Raw genomic sequence first — 18,967 nt, 5'->3', positions numbered from 1 at the left:
AACCTACCCTAGCCTGGCAACCTACTATAGTCTACTGGCATGACCTAGAGAGATACAACCTACTGTAAACTACTGGCATTACCTAGAGAGATAAAACCAACTGTAACCTACTGGCATGGCCTAGAGAGTTACAACCTACTGTAGCCTACTGGCATGACCTAAAGAGATACAACCACTTGGATAAAACTGTAACCTACTGGCATGACCTAGAGAGATACAACCTACTGTAACCTACTTGCATGACCTAGAGATATACAACCAACTGTAACCTACTGGCATGACCTAGAGAGTTACAACCTACTGTAGCCTACTGTCATGGCCTAGAGAGATACAACCTACTGTAGTCTAAAGGCATGACCTAGAGAGATACAACCAACTGTAACCTACTGGCATGACCTAGAGAGATACAACCTACTGTAGTCTAAAGGCATGACCTAGAGAGATACAACCAACTGTAACCTACTGGCATGACCTAGAGAGATACAACCTACTGTAACCTACTGGCATGACCGAGAGAGATACAACCTACTGTAACCTACTGGCATGACCGAGAGAGATACAACCTACTGTAAGCTACTGGCATGACCGAGAGAGATACAACCTACTGTAACCTACTGGCATGACCTAGAGCGATACAACCTACTGTAACCTACTGCCATGACCTAGAGAGATACAACCTACTGTAGCCTACTGGCATGACCTAGAGAGATACAACCAATTTGATACAACCTACTGTAACCTACTGGCATGACCTAGAGAGATACAACCTACTGTAACATACTGGCATGACCTAGAGAGATACAACCTACTGTAACATACTGGCATGACCGAGAGAGTTACAACCTACTTTAGCCTAATGGCATGACCTAGAGAGATAAAACCACTTGGATACAACCTACTGTAACCCACTGACATGACCTAGAGAGATACAACCTACTGTAACCTACTGGCATGACCTAGAGAGATACAACCAACTGTAACCTACTGGCATGACCTAGAGAGATACAACCTACTGGCATGACCTAGAGAGATACAACCTACTGTAACCCACTGACATGACCTAGAGAGATACAACCAACTGTAACCTACTGGCATGACCTAGAGAGATACAACCTACTGTAAACAACTGGCATGACCTAGAGAGATACAACCAACTGTAACCTACTGGCATGACCTAGAGAGATACAACCTACTGTAACCTACTGGCATGACCGAGAGAGATACAACCTACTGTAACCTACTGGCATGACCTAGAGAGATAAAACCACTTGGATACAACCTACTGTAACCCACTGACATGACCTAGAGAGATACAACCTACTGTAACCTACTGGCATGACCTAGAGAGATACAACCAACTGTAACCTGCTGGCATGACCTAGAGAGATACAACCTACTGGCATGACCTAGAGAGATACAACCTACTGTAACCCACTGACATGACCTAGAGAGATACAACCAACTGTAACCTACTGGCATGACCTAGAGAGATACAACCTACTGTAAACAACTGGCATGACCTAGAGAGATACAACCAACTGTAACCTACTGGCATGACCTAGAGAGATACAACCTACTGTAACCTACTGGCATGACCGAGAGAGATACAACCTACTGTAACCTACTGGCATGACCGAGAGAGATACAACCTACTGTAAACAACTGGCATGACCTAGAGAGATACAACCAATTTTATACAACCTACTGTAACCTACTGGCATGACCTAGAGATACAACCTACTGAAACCTACTGGCATGACCTAGAGATACAACCTACTGTAACCTACTGGCATGACCTAGAGATACAACCTACTGTAACACACTGGCATGACCGAGAGAGATACAACCTACTGTTACCTACTGGCATGACCTAGAGATATACAACCTACTGTAACCTACTGGCATGACCTAGAGAGTTACAACCGACTGTAGCCTAATGGCATGACCTAGAGAGATACAACCACTTGGATACAACCTACTGTAACCTACTGGCATGACCTAGAGAGATACAACCTACTGTAACCTACTGGCATGACCTAGAGAGATACACCCTACTGTTGCCTACTGGCATGTCCTAGATAGATACAACCTACTGTAACCTACTGGCATGACCTAGAGAGATACAACCTACTGTAGCCTACTGGCATGACCTAGAGAGATACAACCTACTGTAACCTACTGGCATGACCTAGAGAGATACAACCTACCCTAGCCTGGCAACCTACTATAGTCTACTGGCATGACCTAGAGAGATACAACCTACTGTAAACTACTAGCATTACCTAGAGAGATAAAACCAACTGTAACCTACTGGCATGACCTAGAGAGATACAACCTACTGTAACCTACTGGCATGTCCTAGATAGATACAACCTACTGTAACCTACTGGCATGACCTAGAGAGATGTAACCTACTGGCATGACCTAGAGAGTTACAACCTACTTTAGCCTAATGGCATGACCTAGAGAGATAAAACCACTTGGATACAACCTACTGTAACCTACTGGCATGACTGAGAGAGATACCACCTACTGTAACCTACTGGCATGACCTAGAGAGATACAACCTACTGTAGCCTACTGGCATGACCTAGAGAGATACAACCTACCCTAGCCTGGCAACCTACTATAGTCTACTGGCATGACCTAGAGAGATACAACCTACTGTAAACTACTGGCATTACCTAGAGAGATAAAACCAACTGTAACCTACTGGCATGACCTAGAGAGTTACAACCTACAGTAGCCTACTGGCATGGCCTAGAGAGTTACAACCTACTGTAGCCTACTGGCATGACCTAAAGAGATACAACCACTTGGATAAAACTGTAACCTACTGGCATGACCTAGAGAGATACAACCTACTGTAACCTACTTGCATGACCTAGAGAGATACAACCTACTGTAACCTACTGGCATGACCTAGAGAGATACAACCTACTGTAACCTACTGGCATGACCTAGAGAGATACAACCTACTGTAACCTACTGGCATGACCTACAGAGATACAACCTACTGGCATGACCTAGAAAGATACAACCTACTGTAACCCACTGACATGACCTAGAGAGATACAACCTACTGTAACCTACTGGCATGACATAGAGAGATACAACCAACTCTAACCTACTGGCATGACCTAGAGAGATACAACCAACTGTAACCTACTGCCATGACCTAGAGAGTTACAACCTACTGTAGCCTAATGGCATGACCTAGAGAGATAAAACCACTTGGATACAACCTACTGTAGTCTACTGGCATGACCTAGATATAAAACCTACTGTAACCTACTGACATGACCTAGATAGTTACAACCTACTGTAACCTACTGGCATGACCTAGAGAGATACAACCTACCCTAGCCTACTGGCATGACCTAGATAGTTACAACCTACTGTAACCTACTGACATGACCTAGAGAGTTACAATCTACCGTAGCCTACTGGCATGACCTAGAGAGATACAACCAACTGTAACCTACTGGCATGACTTAGAGAGTTACAACCTACTGTAGCCTACTGGCATGACCTAGGGAGATACAACCTACTGTAACCTACTGACATGACCTAGATAGTTACAACCTACTGTAACCTACTGACATGACCTAGAGAGTTACAACCTACTGTAACCTATTGGGATGACCTAGAGAGATACAACCTACTGTAACCCACTGACATGACCTAGAGAGATACAACCTACTGTAACCTACTGGCATGACCTAGAGAGATACAACCAACTGTAACCTACTGGCATGACCTAGAGAGATACAACCTACTGGCATGACCTAGAGAGATACAACCTACTGTAACCCACTGACATGACCTAGAGAGATACAACCAACTGTAACCTACTGGCATGACCTAGAGAGATACAACCTACTGTAACCTACTGGAATGACCTAGAGATTTACAATCTACCGTAGCCTACTGGCATGACCTAGAGAGACACAACCTACTGTAACCTACTGGCATGACCTAGAGAGATACAACCTACTGTAACCTACTGGCATGACCTAGAGAGATACAACCTACTGTAACCTACTGGCATGACCTAGAGAGATACAACCTACTGTAACCTACTGGCATGACCTAGAGAGATACCACCTACTGTAACCTACTGGCATGGCCTAGAGAGATACAACCTACTGTAGTCTACTGGCATGACCTAGAGAGTTACAACCTACTGTATCCTACTGGCATGTCCTAGATAGATACAACCTACTGTAACCTACTGGCATGACCTAGAGAGATACAACCTACTGTAACCTACTGGCATGACCTAGAGAGATAAAAACCTACTGTAATCTACTGGCATGACCTAGAGATACAACCTACTGTAACATACTGGCATGACCTAGAGATAAAACCTACTGTAACCTACCTGCATGACCTAGAGAGTTACAACCTACTGTAACCTACTGGAATGACCTAGAGATATACAACCTACTGTAACCTACTGCCATGACCTAGAGAGATACAACCTACTGTAGCCTACTGGCATGACCTAGAGAGATACAACCAATTTGATACAACCTACTGTAACATACTGGCATGACCGAGAGAGATACAACCTACTGTAACCTACTGGCATGACCTAGAGAGTTACAACCTACTGTAACCTACTTGCATGACCTAGAGAGATACAACCTACTGTAACCTACTGGCATGACCTAGAGAGATACAACCTACTGTAACCTAATGGCATGACCTAGAGAGGTAAAACCACTTGGATACAACTTACTGTAACCTACTGGCATGACCTAGAGAGATACAACCTACTGTAACCTACTGGCATGACCTAGAGAGATACAACCTACTGTAACCTACTGGCATGACCGAGAGAGATACAACCTACTGTAACCTACTGGCATGACCTAGAGAGATACAACCTACTGTAACCTACTGGCATGCCCTAGAGAGATACAGCATACTGTAACCTACTGGCATGACCTAGAGAGATACAACCTACTGTAACCTACTGGCATGTCCTAGATAGATACAACCTACTGTAACCTACTGGCATGACCTAGAGAGATGTAACCTACTGGCATGACCTAGAGAGTTACAACCTATTTTAGCCTAATGGCATGACCTAGAGAGATAAAACCACTTGGATACAACCTACTGTAACCTACTGGCATGACTGAGAGAGATACCACCTACTGTAACCTACTGGCATGACCTAGAGAGATACAACCTACTGTAGCCTACTGGCATGACCTAGAGAGATACAACCTACCCTAGCCTGGCAACCTACTATAGTCTACTGGCATGACCTAGAGAGATACAACCTACTGTAAACTACTGGCATTACCTAGAGAGATAAAACCAACTGTAACCTACTGGCATGACCTAGAGAGTTACAACCTACAGTAGCCTACTGGCATGGCCTAGAGAGTTACAACCTACTGTAGCCTACTGGCATGACCTAAAGAGATACAACCACTTGGATAAAACTGTAACCTACTGGCATGACCTAGAGAGATACAACCTACTGTAACCTACTTGCATGACCTAGAGATATACAACCAACTGTAACCTACTGGCATGACCTAGAGAGTTACAACCTACTGTAGCCTACTGTCATGGCCTAGAGAGATACAACCTACTGTAGTCTAAAGGCATGACCTAGAGAGATACAACCAACTGTAACCTACTGGCATGACCTAGAGAGATACAACCTACTGTAGTCTAAAGGCATGACCTAGAGAGATACAACCAACTGTAACCTACTGGCATGACCTAGAGAGATACAACCTACTGTAACCTACTGGCATGACCGAGAGAGATACAACCTACTGTAACCTACTGGCATGACCGAGAGAGATACAACCTACTGTAAGCTACTGGCATGACCGAGAGAGATACAACCTACTGTAACCTACTGGCATGACCTAGAGCGATACAACCTACTGTAACCTACTGCCATGACCTAGAGAGATACAACCTACTGTAGCCTACTGGCATGACCTAGAGAGATACAACCAATTTGATACAACCTACTGTAACCTACTGGCATGACCTAGAGAGATACAACCTACTGTAACATACTGGCATGACCGAGAGAGTTACAACCTACTGTAACCTACTTGCATGACCTAGAGAGATACAACCTACTGTAACATACTGGCATGACCGAGAGAGATACAACCTACTGTAACCTACTGGCATGACCTAGAGATATACAACCTACTGTAACCTACTGGCATGACCTAGAGAGTTACAACCTACTGTAGCCTAATGGCATGACCTAGAGAGATAAAACCACTTGGATACAACTTACTGTAACCTACTGGCATGACCTAGAGAGATACAACCTACTGTAACCTACTGGCATGACCTAGAGAGATACAACCTACTGTAACCTACTGGCATGACCGAGAGAGATACAACCTACTGTAACCTACTGGCATGACCGAGAGAGATACAACCTACTGTAACCTACTGGCATGCCCTAGAGAGATACAGCATACTGTAACTTACTGGCATGACCTAGAGAGATACAACCTACTGTAACCTACTGGCATGCTCTAGAGAGATACAGCATACTGTAACCTACTGGCATGACCTAGAGAGATACAACCTACTGTAACCTACTGGCATGACCTACAGAGATACAACCTACTGGCATGACCTAGAAAGATACAACCTACTGTAACCCACTGACATGACCTAGAGAGATACAACCTACTGTAACCTACTGGCATGACATAGAGAGATACAACCAACTCTAACCTACTGGCATGACCTAGAGAGATACAACCAACTGTAACCTACTGCCATGACCTAGAGAGTTACAACCTACTGTAGCCTAATGGCATGACCTAGAGAGATAAAACCACTTGGATACAACCTACTGTAGTCTACTGGCATGACCTAGATATAAAACCTACTGTAACCTACTGACATGACCTAGATAGTTACAACCTCCTGTAACCTACTGGCATGACCTAGAGAGATACAACCTACCCTAGCCTACTGGCATGACCTAGATAGTTACAACCTACTGTAACCTACTGACATGACCTAGAGAGTTACAATCTACCGTAGCCTACTGGCATGACCTAGAGAGATACAACCAACTGTAACCTACTGGCATGACTTAGAGAGTTACAACCTACTGTAGCCTACTGGCATGACCTAGGGAGATACAACCTACTGTAACCTACTGACATGACCTAGATAGTTACAACCTACTGTAACCTACTGACATGACCTAGAGAGTTACAACCTACTGTAACCTATTGGGATGACCTAGAGAGATACAACCTACTGTAACCCACTGACATGACCTAGAGAGATACAACCTACTGTAACCTACTGGCATGACCTAGAGAGATACAACCAACTGTAACCTACTGGCATGACCTAGAGAGATACAACCTACTGGCATGACCTAGAGAGATACAACCTACTGTAACCCACTGACATGACCTAGAGAGATACAACCAACTGTAACCTACTGGCATGACCTAGAGAGATACAACCTACTGTAACCTACTGGAATGACCTAGAGATTTACAATCTACCGTAGCCTACTGGCATGACCTAGAGAGACACAACCTACTGTAACCTACTGGCATGACCTAGAGAGATACAACCTACTGTAACCTACTGGCATGACCTAGAGAGATACAACCTACTGTAACCTACTGGCATGACCTAGAGAGATACAACCTACTGTAACCTACTGGCATGACCTAGAGAGATACCACCTACTGTAACCTACTGGCATGGCCTAGAGAGATACAACCTACTGTAGTCTACTGGCATGACCTAGAGAGTTACAACCTACTGTATCCTACTGGCATGTCCTAGATAGATACAACCTACTGTAACCTACTGGCATGACCTAGAGAGATACAACCTACTGTAACCTACTGGCATGACCTAGAGAGATAAAAACCTACTGTAATCTACTGGCATGACCTAGAGATACAACCTACTGTAACATACTGGCATGACCTAGAGATAAAACCTACTGTAACCTACCTGCATGACCTAGAGAGTTACAACCTACTGTAACCTACTGGAATACCTAGAGATATACAACCTACTGTAACCTACTGCCATGACCTAGAGAGATACAACCTACTGTAGCCTACTGGCATGACCTAGAGAGATACAACCAATTTGATACAACCTACTGTAACATACTGGCATGACCGAGAGAGATACAACCTACTGTAACCTACTGGCATGACCTAGAGAGTTACAACCTACTGTAACCTACTTGCATGACCTAGAGAGATACAACCTACTGTAACCTACTGGCATGACCTAGAGAGATACAACCTACTGTAACCTAATGGCATGACCTAGAGAGGTAAAACCACTTGGATACAACTTACTGTAACCTACTGGCATGACCTAGAGAGATACAACCTACTGTAACCTACTGGCATGACCTAGAGAGATACAACCTACTGTAACCTACTGGCATGACCGAGAGAGATACAACCTACTGTAACCTACTGGCATGACCGAGAGAGATACAACCTACTGTAACCTACTGGCATGCCCTAGAGAGATACAGCATACTGTAACTTACTGGCATGACCTAGAGAGATACAACCTACTGTAACCTACTGGCATGCCCTAGAGAGATACAGCATACTGTAACCTACTGGCATGACCTAGAGAGATACAACCTACTGTAACCTACTGGCATGTCCTAGATAGATACAACCTACTGTAACCTACTGGCATGACCTAGAGAGATGTAACCTACTGGCATGACCTAGAGAGTTACAACCTATTTTAGCCTAATGGCATGACCTAGAGAGATAAAACCACTTGGATACAACCTACTGTAACCTACTGGCATGACTGAGAGAGATACCACCTACTGTAACCTACTGGCATGACCTAGAGAGATACAACCTACTGTAGCCTACTGGCATGACCTAGAGAGATACAACCTACCCTAGCCTGGCAACCTACTATAGTCTACTGGCATGACCTAGAGAGATACAACCTACTGTAAACTACTGGCATTACCTAGAGAGATAAAACCAACTGTAACCTACTGGCATGACCTAGAGAGTTACAACCTACAGTAGCCTACTGGCATGGCCTAGAGAGTTACAACCTACTGTAGCCTACTGGCATGACCTAAAGAGATACAACCACTTGGATAAAACTGTAACCTACTGGCATGACCTAGAGAGATACAACCTACTGTAACCTACTTGCATGACCTAGAGATATACAACCAACTGTAACCTACTGGCATGACCTAGAGAGTTACAACCTACTGTAGCCTACTGTCATGGCCTAGAGAGATACAACCTACTGTAGTCTAAAGGCATGACCTAGAGAGATACAACCAACTGTAACCTACTGGCATGACCTAGAGAGATACAACCTACTGTAGTCTAAAGGCATGACCTAGAGAGATACAACCAACTGTAACCTACTGGCATGACCTAGAGAGATACAACCTACTGTAACCTACTGGCATGACCGAGAGAGATACAACCTACTGTAACCTACTGGCATGACCGAGAGAGATACAACCTACTGTAAGCTACTGGCATGACCGAGAGAGATACAACCTACTGTAACCTACTGCCATGACCTAGAGAGATACAACCTACTGTAGCCTACTGGCATGACCTAGAGAGATACAACCAATTTGATACAACCTACTGTAACCTACTGGCATGACCTAGAGAGATACAACCTACTGTAACATACTGGCATGACCGAGAGAGTTACAACCTACTGTAACCTACTTGCATGACCTAGAGAGATACAACCTACTGTAACATACTGGCATGACCGAGAGAGATACAACCTACTGTAACCTACTGGCATGACCTAGAGATATACAACCTACTGTAACCTACTGGCATGACCTAGAGAGTTACAACCTACTGTAGCCTAATGGCATGACCTAGAGAGATAAAACCACTTGGATACAACTTACTGTAACCTACTGGCATGACCTAGAGAGATACAACCTACTGTAACCTACTGGCATGACCTAGAGAGATACAACCTACTGTAACCTACTGGCATGACCGAGAGAGATACAACCTACTGTAACCTACTGGCATGACCGAGAGAGATACAACCTACTGTAACCTACTGGCATGCCCTAGAGAGATACAGCATACTGTAACTTACTGGCATGACCTAGAGAGATACAACCTACTGTAACCTACTGGCATGCTCTAGAGAGATACAGCATACTGTAACCTACTGGCATGACCTAGAGAGATACAACCTACTGTAACCTACTGGCATGACCTACAGAGATACAACCTACTGGCATGACCTAGAAAGATACAACCTACTGTAACCCACTGACATGACCTAGAGAGATACAACCTACTGTAACCTACTGGCATGACATAGAGAGATACAACCAACTCTAACCTACTGGCATGACCTAGAGAGATACAACCAACTGTAACCTACTGCCATGACCTAGAGAGTTACAACCTACTGTAGCCTAATGGCATGACCTAGAGAGATAAAACCACTTGGATACAACCTACTGTAGTCTACTGGCATGACCTAGATATAAAACCTACTGTAACCTACTGACATGACCTAGATAGTTACAACCTACTGTAACCTACTGGCATGACCTAGAGAGATACAACCTACCCTAGCCTACTGGCATGACCTAGATAGTTACAACCTACTGTAACCTACTGACATGACCTAGAGAGTTACAATCTACCGTAGCCTACTGGCATGACCTAGAGAGATACAACCAACTGTAACCTACTGGCATGACTTAGAGAGTTACAACCTACTGTAGCCTACTGGCATGACCTAGGGAGATACAACCTACTGTAACCTACTGACATGACCTAGATAGTTACAACCTACTGTAACCTACTGACATGACCTAGAGAGTTACAACCTACTGTAACCTATTGGGATGACCTAGAGAGATACAACCTACTGTAACCTATTGGGATGACCTAGAGAGATACAACCTACTGTAACCCACTGACATGACCTAGAGAGATACAACCTACTGTAACCTACTGGCATGACCTAGAGAGATACAACCAACTGTAACCTACTGGCATGACCTAGAGAGATACAACCTACTGGCATGACCTAGAGAGATACAACCTACTGTAACCCACTGACATGACCTAGAGAGATACAACCAACTGTAACCTACTGGCATGACCTAGAGAGATACAACCTACTGTAACCTACTGGAATGACCTAGAGATTTACAATCTACCGTAGCCTACTGGCATGACCTAGAGAGACACAACCTACTGTAACCTACTGGCATGACCTAGAGAGATACAACCTACTGTAACCTACTGGCATGACCTAGAGAGATACAACCTACTGTAACCTACTGGCATGACCTAGAGAGATACAACCTACTGTAACCTACTGGCATGACCTAGAGAGATACCACCTACTGTAACCTACTGGCATGGCCTAGAGAGATACAACCTACTGTAGTCTACTGGCATGACCTAGAGAGTTACAACCTACTGTATCCTACTGGCATGTCCTAGATAGATACAACCTACTGTAACCTACTGGCATGACCTAGAGAGATACAACCTACTGTAACCTACTGGCATGACCTAGAGAGATAAAAACCTACTGTAATCTACTGGCATGACCTAGAGATACAACCTACTGTAACATACTGGCATGACCTAGAGATAAAACCTACTGTAACCTACCTGCATGACCTAGAGAGTTACAACCTACTGTAACCTACTGGAATGACCTAGAGAGTTACAATCTACCGTAGCCTACTGGCATGACCTAGAGAGTTACAACCTACTTTAGCCTAATGGCATGACCTAGAGAGATAAAACCACTTGGATACAACCTACTGTAACCTGCTGGGATGACCTAGAGAGATACAACCTACTGTAACCTACTGGCATGGCCTAGAGAGATACAACCTACTGTAGTCTACTGGCATGACCTAGAGAGTTACAACCTACTGTAACCTACTGGCATGACCTAGAGAGTTACAATGTACTGTGGAATACTGGCATGACCTAGAGAGTTACAACCTACTGTAACCTACTGCCATGACCTAGAGAGATACAACCTACTGTAGCCTACTGGCATGACCTAGAGAGATACAACCAATTTGATACAACCTACTGTAACCTACTGGCATGACCTAGAGAGATACAACCTACTGTAACATACTGGCATGACTGAGAGAGATACAACCTACTGTAACCTACTGGCATGACCTAGAGAGTTACAACCTACTGTAACCTACTTGCATGACCGAGAGAGATACAACCTACTGTAACCTACTGGCATGACCTAGAGATATACAACCTACTGTAACCTACTGGCATGACCTAGAGAGTTACAACCTACTGTAGCCTAATGGCATGACCTAGAGAGATAAAACCACTTGGATACAACTTACTGTAACCTACTGGCATGGCCTAGAGAGATACAACCTACTGTAACCTACTGGCATGACCTAGAGAGATACAACCTACTGTAACCTACTGGCATGACCGAGAGAGATACAACCTACTGTAACTTACTGGCATGACCTAGAGAGATACAACCTACTGTAACTTACTGGCATGACCGAGAGAGATACAACCTACTGTAACTTACTGGCATGACCTAGAGAGATACAACCTACTGTAACCTACTGGCATGACCTACAGAGATACAACCTACTGGCATGACCTAGAGAGTTACAATGTACTGTGGAATACTGGCATGACCTAGAGAGTTACAACCTACTGTAGCCTAATGGCATGACCTAGAGAGATAAAACCACTTGGATACAACCTACTGTAACCTACTGGCATGACCTAGAGAGATACAACCTACTGTAACCTACTGGCATGACCTAGAGAGATTTAACCTACTGTAACCTACTGGCATGACCTAGAGCGATACAACCTACTGTAACCTACTGCCATGACCTAGAGAGATACAACCTACTGTAACCTACTGGCATGACCGAGAGAGATACAACTTACTGTAACATACTGGCATGACCGAGAGAGATACAAACTACTGTAACCTACTTGCATGACCTAGAGAGATACAAACTACTGTAACCTACTGGAATGACCTAGAGATTTACAGTCTACCGTAGCCTACTGGCATGACCTAGAGAGACACAACCTACTGTAACCTACTGGCATGACCTAGAGAGATACAACCTACTGTAACCTACTGTAACCTACTGGCATGACCTAGAGAGATACAACCTACTGTAACCTACTGGCATGGCCTAGAGAGATACAACCTACTGTAGTCTACTGGCATGACCTAGAGAGTTACAACCTACTGTAACCTACTGGCATGTCCTAGATAGATACAACCTACTGTAACCTACTGGCATGGCCTAGAGAGATACAACCTACTGTAACCTACTGGCATGACCTAGAGAGATACAACCTACTGTAACCTACTGGCATGACCTAGAGAGATACACCTACTGTAACATACTGGCATGACCTAGAGATAAAACCTACTGTAACCTACTGGCATGACCTAGAGATACAACCTACTGTAACATACTGGCATGACCTCGAGATAAAACCTACTGTAACCTACCTGCATGACCTAGAGAGTTACAACCTACTGTAACCTACTGGAATGACCTAGAGAGTTACAATCTACCGTAGCCTACTGGCATGACCTAGAGAGACACAACCTACTGTAACCTACTGGCATGACCTAGAGAGATACAACATACTGTAACCTACTGGCATGACCTAGAGAGATACAACCTACTGTAACCTACTGGCATGGCCTAGAGAGATACAACCTACTGTAGTCTACTGGCATGACCTAGAGAGTTACAACCTACTGTGGAATACTGGCATGACCTAGAGAGTTACAACCTACTGTAGCCTAATGGCATGACCTAGAGAGATAAAACCACTTGGATACAACCTACTGTAACCTACTGGCATGACCTAGAGAGATACAACCTACTGTAACCTACTGGCATGACCTAGAGAGATACAACCTACTGTAACCTACTGGCATGACCGAGAGAGATACAACCTACTGTAACCTACTGGCATGACCTAGAGCGATACAACCTACTGTAACCTACTGCCATGACCTAGAGAGATACAACCTACTGTAGCCTACTGGCATGACCTAGAGAGATACAACCAATTTGATACAACCTACTGTAACCTACTGGCATGACCTAGAGAGTTACAACCTACTGTAACCTACTTGCATGACCTAGAGAGATACAACCTACTGTTACCTACTGGCATGACCTAGAGATATACAACCTACTGTAACCTACTGGCATGACCTAGAGAGTTACAACCTACTGTAGCCTAATGGCATGACCTAGAGAGATAAAACCACTTGGATACAACTTACTGTAACCTACTGGCATGACCTAGAGAGATACAACCTACTGTAACCTACTGGCATGACCTAGAGATATACAACCTACTGTAACCTACTTGCATGACCTAGAGAGATGTAACCTACTGGCATGACCTAGAGAGTTACAACCTACTTTAGCCTAATGGCATGACCTAGAGAGATAAAACCACTAGGATACAACCTACTGTAGCCTACTGTCATGGCCTAGAGAGATACAACCTACTGTAGTCTAAAGGCATGACCTAGAGAGATACAACCAACTGTAACCTACTGGCATGACCTAGAGAGATACAACCTACTGTAACCTACTGGCATGACCTAGAGAGATACAACCTACTGTAACCTACTGGCATGACCTAGAGAGATACAACCAACTGTAACCTACTGGCATGACCTAGAGAGATACAACCTACTGTAACCTACTGGCATGACCTAGAGAGATACAACCTACTGTAACATACTGGCTTGACCTAGAGATAAAACCTACTGTAACCTACCTGCATGACCTAGAGAGTTACAACCTACTGTAACCTACTGGAATGACCTAGAGAGTTACAATCTACCGTAGCCTACTGGCATGACCTAGAGAGATACAACCTACTGTAACCTACTGGCATGACCGAGAGAGATACAACCTACTGTAACCTACTGGCATGACCTAGAGCGATACAACCTACTGTAACCTACTGCCATGACCTAGAGAGATACAACCTACTGTAACATACTGGCATGACCGAGAGAGATACAACCTACTGTAACCTACTGGCATGACCTAGAGAGTTACAACCTACTGTAACCTACTTGCATGACCTAGAGAGATACAACCTACTGTAACATACTGGCATGACCGAGAGAGATACAACCTACTGTAACCTACTGGCATGACCTAGAGATATACAACCTACTGTAACCTACTGGCATGACCTAGACTGTTACAACCTACTGTAGCCTAATGGCATGACCTAGATAGATAAAACCACTTGGATACAACTTACTGTAACCTACTGGCCTAGAGAGATACAACCTACTGTAACCTACTGGCATGACCTAGAGAGATACAACCTACTGTAACCTACTGGCATGACCGAGAGAGATACAACCTACTGTAACCTACTGGCATGACCGAGAGAGATACAACCTACCTTAACCTACTGGCATGACCTAGAGCGATACAACCTACTGTAACCTACTGCAATGACCTAGAGAGATACAACCTACTGTAGCCTACTGGCATGACCTACAGAGATACAACCAATTTGATACAACTTACTGTAACCTACTGGCATGACCTAGAGAGATACAACCTACTGTAACCTACTGGCATGACCTAGAGATTTACAACCTACTGTAACCTACTGGCATGACCTAGAGAGTTACAACCGACTGTAGCCTAATGGCATGGCCTAGAGAGATACAACCACTTGGATACAACCTACTGTAACCTGCTGGGATGACCTAGAGAGATACAACCTACTGTAACCTCTGGCATGACTGAGAGAGATACAACCTACTGTAACCTACTGGCATGACCTAGAGAGATACAACCTACCCTAGCCTACTGGCATGACCTAGATAGTTACAACCTACCGTAACCTACTGGCATGACCTAGAGAGTTACAACCTACTGTAGCCTACTGGCATGACCTAGAGAGATACAACCTACTGTAACCTACTGGCATGACCTAGAGAGATACAACCTACCCTAGCCTACTGGCATGACCTAGAGAGTTACAACCTACTGTGGAATACTGGCATGACCTAGAGAGTTACAACCTACTGTAGCCTAATGGCATGACCTAGAGAGATAAAACCACTTGGATACAACCTACTGTAACCTACTGGCATGACCTAGAGAGATACAACCTACTGTAACCTACTGGCATGACCTAGAGAGATACAACCTACTGTAACCTACTGGCATGACCGAGAGAGATACAACCTACTGTAACATACTGGCATGACCGAGAGAGATACAACCTACTGTAACCTACTGGCATGACCTAGAGAGTTACAACCTACTGTAACCTACTTGCATGACCTAGAGAGATACAACCTACTGTAACATACTGGCATGACCGAGAGAGATACAACCTACTGTAACCTACTGGCATGACCTAGAGATATACAACCTACTGTAACCTACTGGCATGACCTAGACTGTTACAACCTACTGTAGCCTAATGGCATGACCTAGAGAGATAAAACCACTTGGATACAACTTACTGTAACCTACTGGCCTAGAGAGATACAACCTACTGTAACCTACTGGCATGACCTAGAGAGATGCAACCTACTGTAACCTACTGGCATGACCGAGAGAGATACAACCTACTGTAACCTACTGGCATGACCGAGAGAGATACAACCTACCCTAACCTACTGGCATGACCTAGAGCGATACAACCTACTGTAACCTACTGCAATGACCTAGAGAGATACAACCTACTGTAGCCTACTGACATGACCTACAGAGATACAACCAATTTGATACAACCTACTGTAACCTACTGGCATGACCTAGAGAGATACAACCTACTGTAACATACTGGCATGACCGAGAGAGATACAACCTACTGTAACCTACTTGCATGACCTAGAGATATACAACCTACTGTAACCTACTGGCATGACCTAGAGAGATACAACCTACTGTAACATACTGGCATGACCGAGAGAGATACAACCTACTGTAACCTACTTGCATGACCTAGAGATATACAACCTACTGTAACCTACTGGCATGACCTAGAGAGTTACAACCTACTGTAGCCTAATGGCATGACCTAGAGAGATAAAACCACTTGGATACAACTTACTGTAACCTACTGGCATGCCCTAGAGAGATACAACCTACTGTAACCTACTGGCATGACCTAGAGATATACAACCTACTGTAACCTACTGGCATGACCTAGAGAGTTACAACCGACTGTAGCCTAATGGCATGGCCTAGAGAGATACAACCACTTGGATACAACCTACTGTAACCTACTGGCATGACCTAGAGAGATACAACCTACTGTAACCTACTGGCATGACCTAGAGAGATACACCCTACTGTTGCCTACTGGCATGTCCTAGATAGATACAACCTACTGTAACCTACTGGCATGACCTAGAGAGATGTAACCTACTGGCATGCCCTAAAGAGTTACAACCTACTTTAGCCTAATGGCATGACCTAGAGAGATAAAACCACTTGGATACAACCTACTGTAACCTACTGGCATGACCTAGAGAGATACAACCTACTGTAACCTACTGGCATGACCTAGAGAGATACAACCAACTGTAACCTACTGGCATGACCTAGAGAGATACAACCTACTGTAACCTACTGGCATGACCTAGAGAGATACAACCTACTGTAACATACTGGCTTGACCTAGAGATAAAACCTACTGTAACCTACCTGCATGACCTAGAGAGTTACAACCTACTGTAACCTACTGGAATGACCTAGAGAGTTACAATCTACCGTAGCCTACTGGCATGACCTAGAGAGATACAACCTACTGTAACCTAATGGCATGACCGAGAGAGATACAACCTACTGTAACCTACTGGCATGACCTAGAGCGATACAACCTACTGTAACCTACTGCCATGACCTAGAGAGATACAACCTACTGTAGCCTACTGGCATGACCTAGAGAGATACAACCAATTTGATACAACCTACTGTAACCTACTGGCATGACCTAGAGAGATACAACCTACTGTAACATACTGGCATGACCGAGAGAGATACAACCTACTGTAACCTACTGGCATGACCTAGAGAGTTACAACCTACTGTAACCTACTTGCATGACCTAGAGAGATACAACCTACTGTAACATACTGGCATGACCGAGAGAGATACAACCTACTGTAACCTACTGGCATGACCTAGACTGTTACAACCTACTGTAGCCTAATGGCATGACCTAGAGAGATAAAACCACTTGGATACAACTTACTGTAACCTACTGGCCTAGAGAGATACAACCTACTGTAACCTACTGGCATGACCTAGAGAGATGCAACCTACTGTAACCTACTGGCATGACCGAGAGAGATACAACCTACTGTAACCTACTGGCATGACCGAGAGAGATACAACCTACCCTAACCTACTGGCATGACCTAGAGCGATACAACCTACTGTAACCTACTGCAATGACCTAGAGAGATACAACCTACTGTAGCCTACTGACATGACCTACAGAGATACAACCAATTTGATACAACCTACTGTAACCTACTGGCATGACCTAGAGAGATACAACCTACTGTAACATACTGGCATGACCGAGAGAGATACAACCTACTGTAACCTACTTGCATGACCTAGAGATATACAACCTACTGTAACCTACTGGCATGACCTAGAGATATACAACCTACTGTAGCCTAATGGCATGACCTAGAGAGATAAAACCACTTGGATACAACTTACTGTAACCTACTGGCATGCCCTAGAGAGATACAACCTACTGTAACCTACTGGCATGACCTAGAGATATACAACCTACTGTAACCTACTGGCATGACCTAGAGAGTTACAACCGACTGTAGCCTAATGGCATGGCCTAGAGAGATACAACCACTTGGATACAACCTACTGTAA

General features: G+C 44.2%; 1 protein-coding gene across 1 annotated transcript in view; it reads left to right on the top strand.

Annotated features, from left to right (window-relative positions):
* Positions 1 to 18,967, top strand: part of LOC139424760 (zinc finger protein ZFP2-like) — a 131,540-nt gene that overhangs the window by 39,152 nt on the left and 73,421 nt on the right. The gene's annotated exons all lie outside the window — the stretch shown is intronic.

Source organism: Oncorhynchus clarkii, chromosome 13 (assembly GCF_045791955.1).
Source record: "Oncorhynchus clarkii lewisi isolate Uvic-CL-2024 chromosome 13, UVic_Ocla_1.0, whole genome shotgun sequence".
Classification (NCBI taxonomy): Eukaryota; Metazoa; Chordata; class Actinopteri; order Salmoniformes; family Salmonidae; genus Oncorhynchus; species Oncorhynchus clarkii.
This window is presented reverse-complemented; position numbering and strand designations above follow the sequence as displayed.